Raw genomic sequence first — 15,000 nt, 5'->3', positions numbered from 1 at the left:
GTGTGTGTGTGTCAGTGTGTGTGTGTGTGTGTGTGTCAGTGTGTGTGTGTGTGTGTGTCAGTGTGTGTGTGTGTGTCAGTGTGTGTGTGTGTCAGTGTGTGTGTGTGTCAGTGTGTGTGTGTGTGTGTGTCAGTGTGTGTGTGTGTGTGTATGTTTGTGTCAATGTGTGTGTGTGTGTGTGTCAGTGTGTGTGTGTGTGTCAGTGTGTGTGTGTGTGTGTGTGTGTGTGTGTGTGTGTGTGTGTGTGTGTGTGTGTCAGTGTGCGTGTGTGTGTGTGTGTGTCAGTGTGTGTGTGTGTGTGTGTGTGTGTGTGTGTGTGTGTGTGTGTGTGTGTGTGTATGTGTGTCAGAGTGTGTGTGTGTGTGTGTGTGTGTGTGTGTGTGTGTGTGTGTGTGTGTGTGTGTGTGTGTGTGTGTGTGTGTGTAATATCTCTGCAATCTCTATGTTATTTTACTTTACATACTTTGCAAATATTTCACTCATATTTTTCATGATTCTTACTGTTACATAATCTCTCTCTCTCTCTCTCTCTCTCTCTCTCTCTCTCTCTCTCTCTCTCTCTCTCTCTCTCTAGCCATATCGATCTTCTTCACATTCCTTCTTCAAGTTCACTCGCTGACTCGCTGACTCACTGACTCACTCGTTCACTCTAACAATGCCATGAGCGCTGCTTCACGACCTCTCTCCCCTGCCAGCTAACAAGTGTGAATAACTACAGTACTGGCGCGCTCTCTTTCACTTTCATTTGCTGCGCCTCCATCTGTAGCCACATGAATAGCGCAGGATCAATTTCATCACCTTTCAACATTTTTATTCATCTCATTGTGGGACTGATTAATATGAAGGCAGTGGAAAAATGGGAAGGTGTAGGAAGATTACTGATGAAGATTATGACAAGTAGAGACGTAAGGAAACATGAGGAAATGAACATTTGAAGAGTAGAAGGAAAGAAGGATGTGAGAAGGAAGAAGAAGAAAGACAGTAGATAGGACAGGGGAGGAGGAAAAGAAAGACTGAAAAGGAATAAAGAGAAGAAAAAAATAGATGGATATAAGAAGAGTAGGAGGAATGAGTAGGAAAGGAGTAAAGAGAGCAGGAAGAAGTTAGGAATGCAGAACGCGTAAAAGAAAAGCAACCAGTAAGAGGAAGAAGGAGGAAGAGAAAGATGAGGAGGAGAAGAATGAGGAGAGGTTAAGAAAAAGAGGAAACCAGGAAGTGTGGGAGAAGAACATCTGGAAGAACAGAAAGAAAGAGAAGAAGGAAGAAAAAAGGTAAAGAGGAGGAAGGAAGGGAAGGAGGGAGAGAGAAAGAGGATGTGAGGGCCTTGTTAAGACTGTCAGCTGAGGTCAAGCGTCTAGATAGAATTACAACGCTCCCTGCCTTGTATGTATGAGTATTTTCACACTACAACGATGTCACGGGAACCATATCGAAAAGAAAGAAGTAATTTTTCTATTGAAATTTTCCCTCACCGTTTTTTTTTTTTCATCTTGTCATTTTTTTTTTCTCGTTATTTTCTCCTGTACATAATTTCCCCACTGAACAGTTTTCCTTTTCATTTTCTTCTTTGTGGTAATTTTCTTTGTTGTCATTTTCCTTTTAGTAATTATTTTCCTCTCATCATTTTCCTCTTTAGATATTTTCCTTTGTAAATATGATTCCCTCAAGTAATTTTCCTGATATTTTCCTTTTCTACACATTTTTCCCTCTATTCATTCTTCCCTCTGATCATTTTCGCCTAGAAACATCCTCCCCTCTGGACACATTCCCCTCAAGTCATTTTTTTCGACATTTTTCCCTCTGAAGTTCACAGTACGATAAAAAACTGACAAAATCATTACTTTTCATCCTGACCATCCACTGTGAACCATCCAAGTCCAGACATCATTCATCCTAGTCCATCCTAGTCTTCTATCCTTCCATCCTAGTCTTTCCATCCTTCCATCAACCATCCACGCCACCCACTAACAACCATCCGATCCACCATTCTAGTCCATCCATCCTTCCACCTATCCACTCCCTCCTTTCCACCCTTGCCAGCCTCCTTCTCCGCCCCTCGCCGTCCGCTAATCACTAATTTCAAGGCATTCACTCTCCCTCAAGCAGGATATCAGGCAAGCAGGGGCTGAGGTGAGCACTGGTCAGCGAAAACCAAAGGTGTGCACGAATTTCATAAAGTCAGTCAAGTGAACACCGTGTGAAGGTAATGAACTTGTGATACTGTTGATGTTATCCTTTTCTTCTTCTTTTTTTTTATTTTTTTCGTGTTCCTCTGTTTTTCATCTTCCCTTACTCCGTCTTACTGATTTTTTTTTTCTCTCTTTCTCTTTTCTTCTCTTTCTGTTTCTTGTCCTCCTCGTCTTCCTCCTCCTCTCTCTTCATTGTAATTTTCCCCTTCCTCCTCTTCTTCCTTCTCTTCGACCTTCTATTCTTAATCCTCCTCCTCCTCTTTCTCCATTTCCTTCTCCTCTTCATCTCATCCTTTCTCTTCATTTTCATGTTCTCTTATTCATCCCTCTGGTTCACCTCTTCATTTTCTTTGTTCTTCCAGAGTCTCGTAACCTTCATTCTTATCATTAGCAACTTTCTCTTCATTTCCCTTTTTTTTTCCTCTTCAGGTTTTCACTCCCACTTGTCTCCGCTGTACTTAGCTTTCTTTTATTCCGCCAAGTACTCCTTCTCCTCCTCCTCCTCCTCCTCCTCCTCCTCCTCCTCCTCCTCCCTCTCTTCCTTCTCCTCCTCCTCTTCCTCCTTTATCGGTTTATGTCTTCCCAGGTCGTGTTCGCCCCACGTAAGGCAGCGAGGCGTGAGAGAGCAAGGTCGAGGGTAGAGGCGCCCCCCCCCCCCCCAGTAAACCTGCCACCCCCTCCCTACGCAATGATCATTATTGTAGCAGCAGGTGATCGAGGATTCTACCTAACCAGTGGGAGAAACACGCGTGACAACTTCAGAAAGCATCTCTGTAGCCTCTGAAAATAGCCCTGGTGAGACAGAAAAAGCTCAAGAACACGAGGCTATAAGAACATTACAAAGGAAACAAGGGAAGCTGCAAGAAGCCATCAGGCCTACACGTGGCAGTCTTTACAAAACACATCAATTTCCACTAATCATTCATAAATTTGTCCAATCTTTTAAAACTCCCATATAACTCTGCACTAATGACCTGATTCCTTACTCTATTCCATTCATCCACCATTCTATTTATGAACCACTCCCTTCTTGTCTCTTTAAGTCAATCTTGAACCTGTCAGGGAAAAAACACAGACGACCCGAGTGGAGAATAATGAAGGTGTTTATATCCAGGTAAATAGTGACAACACCTGAGCCTCTGCAACGTGTTTATTGTCCTGTAATGAGTCTCCTGTAACACCCGGGAGTGACGTGCACCCTAACTGCCGCCACTAGGTGAGGAATGAGTGCCGCTGTATACTAGGGATCGAGTGAGGAGAGACTGACAATGTGATCAATGTGGAGGGAACTTGTGGTGGTGGTGGTGGTGAAGGAAAGTAAAGAGGAGGAAGAAGAAAAAAAATAGTTGTCGTGGTGGTGGTGGTGGTGGAGGAAGAGGAAGATGAAAAGTAAGAGAAGAAAAAGGAAAAAAAAAAGGAAAAGGACGGGGAGAGGAGGTGAAGGAGAAAAGGAGCCAAAAAAAGGAGTAACAGGAAGACAAGAACAACACCAGAAAATACAAACAATATAAAACAAAGAAACGAGGAACGAAAGGCAGGTCAAACAAGAACAAACAAACAAACAAACAAACAAACAAAAATTTTCCTTCACAATCGCAATTCTCACCTATAAAAATAAGTAAATAAATAAATAAAATAAATAAATAAATAAATAGATAAACAGAACATGATAACACAGCAATCATCTCTTCCTTAACTTTCCTCTTTTCTTCAACCCTTTCCTTCCTCCCTTCCCTCCCTCTCTCCCCCTTCGTTCCCCTTCCCATCCTCCCTCTCACCTCTCCCTTCCCCCTTCCTCCCCTCTCCCTTCTTCCATATCCCCTCAGGTAAGGTTTAATAGAATTTCAAGAATATTTTTTATTAATCTACACACGTAAAACTCTCTCTCTCTCTCTCTCTCTCTCTCTCTCTCTCTCTCTCTCTCTCTCTCTCTCTCTCTCTCTCTCTCTCTCTCTCTCTCTCTCTGTACATGTGACGTAGAAATATAACCATAACTATATTTGCACTTTAGTTTTGTAAATAATTTGAAAATGTTTGTTGCGTCAGACACTTGTGTTTCAGTGACGAAAAGAAGATGAGGTTTACAAGAGGAGAGGTGGTGTTCTACAGATTGGAAATTAGATCTTAGACCGCGAATGTTGCACAAGTTTATGGAAAAAAGTTGGGGGGGGGGTTGTCAAGACACTTAGTCGATATCTGAAGAGCAGTCCAACCTGGGGACATTTGTGGTCCCCTTCCCAGATGAGGACTCCGAGGTGAAGGATTGTATATATATATATATATATATATATATATATATATATATATATATATATATATATATATATATATATATATATATATATATATATATATATATATATATATATATATATATATATATATATATATATATATATAAATCTGGATGAGCGGTGAAGGAATGAGGGCAAGATAATGGTTCACAAAGTCATTCTTTCCCGCAAAAAAAAAAAAAAGGTAGATCCGAAAGAAAGGCAATGTAGTTTTCATTGAGGACACTTGTGTGTGGAAACAGCTCCAGTCACAGGCAGCAGGAAATACAGACCATGTCGGAGAACGAAGCAGCAAGTTATTAAGTACGTAACTGTGTTGACACCAAGCAAATGTATACACCAAAGAGCACCGCAGCTGGTTATGTGCCACACCCATTATATCAAACTGCCTCGCGCCCCGCCAATGTAATCCTGAGTTAATGGATTAACAGCAACTCTACCAACGTGTGATGTCCTTGTGTGTATGTGTGTGTGTGTGTGTGTGTGTGTGTGTGTGTGTGTGTGTGTGTGTGTGTGTGTGTGTGTGTGTGTGTGTGTGTGTGTGTGTGTATGTGTGTTTTCTACCATTTTCATCACTAGTAAATAGAGAAACTGTTTTAATACTTGTCTGCTTCCTAGTGCTGAATGAATAACACACATACATTCACACAGACACACAGACACACAGACACACACACACACACACACACACACACACACACACACATTTTTTGTTAAGTGACCAGCAATGAAACAAGCACAAAAGGTGTGAAGTATCCTGTCATCCTTTACGCTGCCAGCAGTGTCTTTGACAGCCGCACTTTATATCATTCCACAAAGGCTGATGAAAAGTCACGTAAGTCAAGGGGTTCGAACAGTACCAGCTGTCTTTCTCCCCATTGTTTCATCCCGTATTCACCCAAATTTCCCTCTCTCTATGTTGTTCTTTTTTATTTCACCCACTCTTTTCTTCCGTTCCGTTCCGAACAGTACCGAATTTCACTGACCATCGATAAAATAAACAGTAAAAAGGCTGAAGTACTCGGGCCACCCTGTCCTTCGTGGCCTGCCAGTGGTGCCTCACAAACCCACACTTCACACCAACACGTTTCACAAAGATTCAGAAGTCGCGTCACTCAAAAGGCTCGGGCAGTACCTGAATTGCACGACATGGAAGGGACGCACACCGCTGCCGATGCAATACACCTGCCAGTACTCAAAACTGCACCACCTCCCAGCCCGGCAGCTCGAAGAGACCTTACACGCAGGTTTACATATACCAAGACCCCGCGAGGGGTTGCCAAGGTCTGCCTGCCGCTCTCCTCACTCGTTACAAGATATAATTCCCTTCCAGCTGCAGATTTCCATGTAGGCTTTCAGTACACGAGTTCCAGGCGACGCGTGGACAGACAGACAAACATGAGCAGCTTCTAGACCCAGTGTTGTTCTGCCTGGCCTACACATGATGGATGGAATGGATGTTACAGATGAGGAACTTAATTACAGTGACTTGTGGAAGGAAATGTTATTCTTTAAGGCTTGCATGTGGAGTTTATTGCTACGACCATCTAACCTAAAATGTAACGCTGGAAGTGACAAACACGACTCTAATAAATCTGTTGGAAGGAAAGGAGCCTCTTTTTGCCATACTTGAGAAATTTCCGTCGTGGTAAATGTATAAAATAAAATGTGCACTTAAGAGTAGCTTGCTTACACGCACAAAACAAGTGCCTCATGGTTCAGTCAGTTAACGCTAGCCTTTTCAATCTGCTCAGTTCAAACTCTGGTCACGTCCACCTCCCTCATCAAAAAAGTAGTAAGTAAAAATAAAACATATACTTACGTACCAAAAATGAGCCCTGGAAATAAAACTAACGCAATAAATAAAGAAAACACAAACTTCTTCTCACTTTGCCAGGAATGTGGCTCAGATTTCTATCCAGAGGAATTGAAGAAGAAAAGAAAATGTTTGCCTAAGACTCCCTAGCTTGTAAAGACACGCTCTGGGATGAATCTGCCGCTATACATTAACAAAACACACCCTTTTCTATTCCATGAAACGAAGCCTTCACCTTGAACGTGGCTCAGATTAGTGTCCTCCAAAGTTTGGCGAGAGAAAAATGAAATATTTCCTTAAATACTGATAAAACTTTTCCTAATGAACATGGTTTGCAATCTGCCCACAACAATTCCGATAATCAAATAAAAAAAAAACGTAAAATCTACATCAGAGAAGGATTTGCACTGCCAAATTACAAGGCAGAGATAAGGAATTCTAACCCTTCCTTAGTTTTCTGGAATGTGGTTGAAAATAGTCAAGAAGAATTAAGAAAACGAGAATACATCACTTAAACTCACTAACTTACACAACAAAAGGAATCACATTAGTATAACAAACCCACAATTAAGTCATGTATTCGTTGGTCGTCACTTTTCAGGGAAGTGGCCGAGATTCTGTCGAGATGAAATAAAAAGAACAAAAGGCCAACGATAAAGAACTGACTCTTCCCGCCTCACACTCCAGGCACGTGGTGAAATTCTGTCTTAAAGACCTTACAAAAACAATACTTAAGTCACACACCACAAGGAATCGTATTACCAAAACAAAAGCTTCAGGTAAAGAGTACTCCTCTCCTTCACTTTTCTGTACCATGCTACAAATTCCCTCGAAAGAAAGAAATATCATATATATATATATATATATATATATATATATATATATATATATATATATATATATATATATATATATATATATATATATATATATATATATATATATATATATATATATATATATATATATATATATATATATATATATATATATATATATATATATATATATATATATATATATATATATATATATATATATAAACAAGAAAATTAAACTTAATACTTCCTAGGGGACGTAAGAGAAGGAATCGCATTACTAGAAGAAAGGTTAAAGATTTCCTCACTTTTCTCCTAAAAACTGAGAATACAATAAAATATCAGCTTAAGACACACATAGCAGATGGAATGGTATTATTAAAGCAAAGTAGAAGATGTGTACTGAAGACTATTAACGTTACATCGCAGAACAAATCACATCACCAGAGCAAAGTTTAAAGGTAAACAAGACACAGGCCTCCCCGCTCTGAAGGACGTGCTTGAAATTTCTCCCCTGAGGAATTACGAAAACGAGAAAATGTCAGTTTGAGATTATCGAACCAAGGAAACAGAAGGAATCGTAGGAGTAAAACAAAGGACAGATAGAAGTAATCCTGTTTTCTCACTTTTCAAGAACATGTTTGAGATTTATGTCGTAAAGAACTTTCAAAGTGAGAAAAAAATATTTCGTGGAAACTACTGAAGTTACGGCAGAAGGAATGGTATCAGTACAACAAAGGCTAGGGATACAGACTATGCATCCCTCCTCACTGTGAAGGAACGTGGCTAAGATTATGTGCTGAACAATATAAAAAGCCCCTCCAAAAATATCTGTTAAACATTACTATATTTACTTAGCACAGGGATTCGTTTTAATGAAACAAAAACTGAAGGTAGAGAATTGACTCGTTTTTCATCACTTTACAGAAAAAATGTTTTTAGAATTGTGTAGAATTAAGACACGAGAATATATCAATTTAACACTTCGTGACCCACGAAGCAGAATGAATATTAATAGTAGAACAAAGGCTATAGAAAAAAAAGACTCTGCCCTCAGTTTCCTGCAACCTGCGTTTAAGACCTGCCGTGGAGACCTTAGAAAACGAGGACTGCAAGTTGGAGGGAAATCTTTACTGGTTATATATATATATATATATATATATATATATATATATATATATATATATATATATATATATATATATATATATATATATATATATATATATATATATATATATATATATATATATATATATATATATATATATATATATATATATATATATATATATATATATTACAGTCAGAACCCGAAATCAACCAAAACTAGTTTCAACTAGTCAGAACTAGTAATATAATTTATTGTTTGTAAAAACTAGTATTACCTAGGCAAAACTAGTTTCTTAACATAAAGGCTCGGTAAAACACGAAATGTATTTTACACCTAGTTTTACCTACACACTTCAGTCAAAACTAGTTTTAACAATTGTTAAGTTTGGGAAAACTAGGTTAGACTAAAAGTGAAACTGGTGTAGTGCCAGGGAAAACATTTCTATGTATAAGTAGCATTAGGGAGTGGAGTGAACCATGTGGGGACCATAAGGGTGGGACTCGCTTGACAAACACCGGAAGTGAGGACGCTGGCTTGTCAGTTTTTGTATGTTTCAGTCCGCTGTCCTCCTGCATTGACACAGGTTAGTACGTGTGTTGTCCTCTGATATCAGATTATTGCATTGCCGTTTACCTTAATTGTTATTTCTTTGTTAGATGTTACTGAGTCATAGTTTGTAGGGTGGGGGAAGGGGGGGGAGGATTCATTCTCATTTAGCTGGTTCACTGATTTACTTCACCTTTCAGTTGTTCGTGAGCCACCAATACAACAAGATGGCAGCTTGGAGCTCACCTGACCATCCTGAACACCCTCTTGACCGCCCTCCTAACCAGGCAGCTAACACTGAATGGGAGACTATGTTTTTACAGACCATACTGAAGTGGGACGTGCAACAAGAACCACACTACAACATACTTACTGCAGAAAAATACGGTTCACTGTTGCAGGAGGTAAAGGAGGCTAAAACTGCTAAGAAGAAAACGTCTCTACAGTACAGAAGACTGAAGCGGTTTGATGTCATTGAAATTGGTGGTGTTCAAAAACTGATTGCAAGTAGCAAAAATGACCAAGTTCGTTATTACGTTCCTGCTCCCGAGATTTTTGAAGTCATTAAGACATCTCATGTAGCAATCGGTCATGGTGGTCGAGATAGACTGAAATGTGAAATTAACAGGAAATATGCAAATGTGACAGCCGATATGATAAAACTTTTCTTGACCATGTGTGAAGTGTGCCAAAGTAAGAAAAATAAAAAAGAAAAGAGGACTTGTTTCCAAACCAGTCTTACACTCAGAGCTAAATAATCGGTGTCAAGTGGACTTAATTGATATGCAGACACAAGCAGATGGAAAATATAAATTCATAATGGTTTATCAAGATCATTTAACTAAATTAATGTGATACTACGTGCATTGCAATGTAAACGTGCTGAAGAAGTTGCTTATCACCTTGTTGATATTTTTTTAACCCTGCATTTTACAGAGTGATAACGGAAGAGAATTTGTAAATAGTGTTATAACGTCCTTAGCTTCTTTGTGGCCAGAGTTGAAAATTGTGCATGGAAAACCAAGACAGAGTCAAAGTCAAGGGTCTGTGGAACGGGCAAATCAAGATATTGAAAATATGTTAAGTGGATGGATGAAAGACAATGATACAGCAAGGTGGTCCGAAGGATTACGCTTTGTACAATTTATGAAGAACAGAGCCCATCATTCTGGTATAAATCGAAGCCCATACAAAGCAATGTTTGGTGTAGAACCAAGGGTTGGCCTTGCAACAACATGCATTCCACGAGAATTGATTAAAGTTGTAAATAATGAGGAGGATTTGGAGAAGATAATTGCACATGTAAACAAGGACACTGTTGGGGAATCTAATGTTGCTTTGCAGATGACAAATCAAGATGACATAAATTCACGATCTAGTAATAGAAGTGAAGTGTTTTCGTGCTGTGTGTGTGAAATGGAAATAAGTGAAGGTCACTACTGCTCGAAGTGTGGCTCACATATTCACGAATCTTGTGGAATAAACGTTGAGAGCGGCAAGGATGGCTTTGGATCTAATGTTATATGTTTAAACTGTAATTCTGAAGCACAAACATCACATGATAGGCAAGTAGCTAGTACTAGTTTGAAAAAGCAGGCAAAAAGAATGAAGACAGTGTCTGATGCGTCTCACCCTCCAGCAAGTGTGGGACAAAATGTCACTGTACCAATTCCAGATGTTGACAAGGGAAAAGGAGATTTGCGGAATATCATTGCAGTTGTTTTAAACAGAAGTGAGGATGAATTGTATAAGTTAGGTACTAGAGACGGCATTCTTAACAAATTGTATAGTCGGTCTGAATTTGATGTGTGTAAACAGTTATTCCTAGATGTGAAAGATATACCTACCGACAAAGAAATATCTTTAAGAAGTGCAGCAACTAGTTCAAGTGTGGGAACAGGCCAAGGATTCTTTAGATGTCATTGTACAAAAGATTGTGCAACCAACATTTCCAAATGTATAAAAAATAAAGTCCTTTGTAATTCAAAGTGTCACAATAGTATGTCATGTAAAAACAAATAATGAATATCTTTGCAACTTCAATTACTAGCGCTTTGTCTTGGGTCTGTCACAGTTTGTTTTATTGAAGAGTATGAGATGCGTTTCATTATTATTGTGTTTTATTTTAATTAAGTTGGAATTATAAATTGATAATTGTTTTAATGAATTTTAATACATTTCGTTAAAAATAAATTGTGACAATTTGGCAGAGATTTTTTTTCCTATATGTTATCAAAGGTACCGCTATATAATTTTGATAGGAATAAAAGCATGTTTATCATTGCATGTCCGATTAAACATTTGTTACTACACTTAGTGTGGGAAATATATTCCCACATATGTTAATAGACCAATAAGCGTTTCAGCCACCTAAAAAGGTACTAAAATGAGCTAAAAACACAAACAAATTATGTTTGAGTTCCCCAAAAATGGTACTCAAATGAGCAATGGTACTCAAACGAGTGGTCATATCCCTCACCTACTTTTGACATTCAGTACCGTTGTTGAATCTAGTTTTACCTTACACGATCAGATAAAACTAGATTTAACTAGTTAAACTTTGATATTTCTAGTTATATCAAACACATTAAGGTATAACTAGTTTTACCTAGGTAATACTAGTTGTTCACCAACACATTGAAAATATTGAATAAAATTTTGACTGTAATATATATATATATATATATATATATATATATATATATATATATATATATATATATATATATATATATATATATATATATATATATATATATATATATATATATATATATATATATATATATTTTTTTTTTTTTTTTTTTTTTTTTTTTTTTTTATGTAGGGAGGACACTGGCCAAGGGCAACAAAAATCTTGATCGAGTCATGCTTTGTTCGACCGCCGTTTACCCGCGCTTGGTGACCAAGCAGCCGATAGCAGGCGGCCAGGACAACCCCTTTGGAGGGGACGACAGGGTAGTGGGCTAAAGCCAGCACTACTCACACCTACCGTCTTCAACGGCACAGGTGATGCGAAACCTACCTGCCGAAGTCGCCCCCGACAGGATTCCGGTTCTGAGGACGCCACCCTCAGCCAGGCGGTTGGCTATCTGCTTTACTAGACCCGCCGCAGCATGAAACACCAATTCACAGACTGCGAGCTCTGCTAGGACGCCCGTGATCCGAGGGACGGACACAGAGGCTCTATGCCCGCCCCTCGGACCCGGGGGGGACTGGTACCGCATCCGCACCGTGTACCCCATTATTAAAGCCATGAACCCGCTGGTATTTGAAGGCAGGAAGAGCGCTACCCACCCACCAGCAGGCCGTCATCCCGGAAACGTCAGAGTGACTACCGCTGTCGAGGGTAAGTGGGTTTGACCCACCGACTCGGCAAATCACCCTGACGGCCCCCACCCCAACGAGATAGAGAACTCCAAGGAGCAGAAGGACTCCTGATCAGTGAAGCTGTTCTGGGCTCCGAAGCCTGGCGGAACCCCATAACTCTATGAACGTTCATTGAGAAGGGAGGATGGAATATTTTGTCCAACTCCCCGCCTCACATTCATCTCGCGGGGAAGCACTTTAGCCGTAGGCCCAATCCTTCAGGCTTGTTCCTACGTTTCCAGCGGGCGCCACTAGGAGGCAGACTTCCCCAGTAACTAAGTCTCAAGGAGGGTTTTCACGTCACTCGGGGAGTCACGGCATGACACCATCCCGGGACCTCCAGGAGTCATACTTACTATATATATATATATATATGTTATTGTTCTTTTTTTATTAGTATTATCATTTAAGAGCTCGTGACGAGGACAACAAAAACTACAATGTTCCTTGAGGACTGTGAGTGAGAGGGAAGAGGTTGAATTTATTTTTGTATTCATGCAGCGAAACTTTGTGAAAAGAAAAAAAAAAACTCACAAGACGCCAGAGTGTGGGAGTCTATAGGCAAGTCCAACAATTTAATCCAAATGTGAAGCAAAAGGTTTTATTCTCAAGAGGTTCTCTGGTCAATTCCAGTTCGTTTGGTCTCCTTATGAAGGGCGTTGGCAAACATTTCTTCCTCTCACTTTCTTAACACTAGGTGGACACTTTACTGGAAGTTACCAATTTTCCCGCACGATAGTATTCATGATCGAAGCGCCCCCGCGGTGCAGTGACCAGCGCCTCACTGCATCAATGATTCTAAGTGAGTTATGACGCCGCAACATCCACGTGAAGGTGACGAAAAAGGTTTCCATGATCGAACGCGTAACCTTCAGACTGCAACACGAACGACGTACCACAGAGCCTACCAGAGAGAGAGAGAGAGAGAGAGAGAGAGAGAGAGAGAGAGAGAGAGAGAGAGAGAGAGCAGTGAGAAACTGTATAGGTAGACAACAGACATATAAATGGAAGAAATTAGACAAGCAGAGAGAGCAATGAGAAGTTATAAAGGTAGATAACAGACATATAAATAGATTGATGAAATTAGACCAGCAGATACATATAGGTAGATAGATATATACATAGATAGAAGCAGAGAAAGAAAAACAGATAGATACAGAACAAAACTGAGGTAAATAGAAAAAGAAAATACATTGATGTATCGGGACAAAGACTAATGAACAGATAGACAAACAGACAGACAGACAACCAGCTAACATCCGCTAACCTAATCCCACCTCAAGCATAAATGAGATGCTTGATATTCACGTTATCCAAATAAGTCAATGTAAATACCTAAAGGCCAATTCTGCTGCTGCTTCCTTACCTCCTCGTGGACACACACACACACACACACACAGACAAGGTAATGACTCATGCAATTACGTGGCCTGCGGGGATCGTTACTAATAAAGCTGGGGAGTGGAGAAGCTGGGGGGTGGGTGGCAAGGTAAGCAGGAGAGAGGAGGCGAGGCTAGAAAGACAGGGTTGTGGAGGTTAGACTGAGGAGGTGAGGCTAGGGAAGGCTGGGAAGGTGAGGCTGGGGAGGCGAAACTAGGAACAGGAAGCTGGAAAGATGGGACTGGGGAGGTGAGACTAGGGGAGGTAAGGCTGGGGGGAGGCTGGGTTGGGGTGGGGCTGGTGGGGGTAAAGATAAACCCATGGCAACAAGTCACTCTCAATTTAATGAGATGAACAGTGATTCTACTAAAGAGTGTTGATTCACCTCAGCTCTCTCACTCTTGGCTCCACACATGATTCCTCGTGTGAATGAGTTGATGAAGTGGAGTGAGTTGATGTGGTGGAGGTGAAGGATGTGGTGACGAGGGAAAGGCAGTGGATGATGGTTATGAAAGTGGAGGAACAAACAGCGACAAGGAAGTGGAAGATAACATCGGAGTGGTAGAAGGTGGAACGGCAGAGGATGTGCTGGTGGTCAGAAAGACAACAATGGTTAATGTTTACGATGATTCCTGATTGCAGACATTACGGTAAACATTCCAGAAACAAGTGTAATATACCGGGGAATGTTGTGACAGCGGCGGGATGCGTGGTGACTGGTGAGGGGCAGAGACGCCTAAACAGTAGGCGCACCGCCCACTCTCGCCAACACTCAAGCCTATTTTCGTGTCCCTCAGCCTTACAAGCTCCCATTTCGAGCACCATTCCTTTAGATTCATGGCACTGGAAACACTTACATCCTAGATAGTCATATGAAATACAAAAACTAGTAAATATGCAAAATTAAGAAAATGTTAGTTATTAATGGTCTGGCAACTGATTCTTCAACCGTTTGCTTCCTACCAGCCAAGCGAGGCATGACACACCAGTTTCACTAGCAGTGTATGTCCAAATACACTCATTACCAGGTTAACATACCTGGTGACCACTGTGGACAGGCTTTGGGAGAGTTTTGGTTCACCTAAAGCCCAAAAAAGCGTTCAAGAAAACACAAGACTCACGCGTACACCACAACAAAGCTGACGCCACTGACCACTGACTGACTGGCTCAAGTGAGTCGCGGAGCTTCTCTTCCTTGTCTCGAAGCCGCTCGGGACTTCGGCGGCACTGTCAAATATAAAACAACACGGTAAGATGTGCAGAATGCTTTAAAAGTTTCAAAATATGTATGAATAATGCATTTCGGTACAATATTAGTAACATTCTACACTACAACTGCATTTCTTCATAATCTGGCACCTTTTTTTATATTCTTTTCATATTGCAATGGACTCACTTTCTGCTTGTAAGAAGGAAGAGCGAGAGTACAGAGCAAGGTTAGGGAATTGAGCCTGGAGGACCCGAAGACCCTTTG

General features: G+C 40.3%; 1 long non-coding RNA gene across 1 annotated transcript in view; it reads right to left on the bottom strand.

Moving 5' to 3' along the window:
- The window catches only part of LOC135095283 (uncharacterized), a 26,746-nt gene that overhangs the window by 10,780 nt on the left and 966 nt on the right, over positions 1-15,000 (bottom strand). Inside the window, exon 3 of the long non-coding RNA XR_010264209.1 lies at positions 14,680-14,753. This is a non-coding gene — a long non-coding RNA (uncharacterized LOC135095283). The remainder of the gene's footprint in view (positions 1-14,679; positions 14,754-15,000) is intronic.

Source organism: Scylla paramamosain, chromosome 48, assembly GCF_035594125.1.
Source record: "Scylla paramamosain isolate STU-SP2022 chromosome 48, ASM3559412v1, whole genome shotgun sequence".
In the NCBI taxonomy this organism is placed as follows: domain Eukaryota; kingdom Metazoa; phylum Arthropoda; class Malacostraca; order Decapoda; family Portunidae; genus Scylla; species Scylla paramamosain.
The sequence above is the reverse complement of the archived record's forward strand: the minus strand, read 5'-3'. Positions and strand labels throughout refer to the sequence as shown.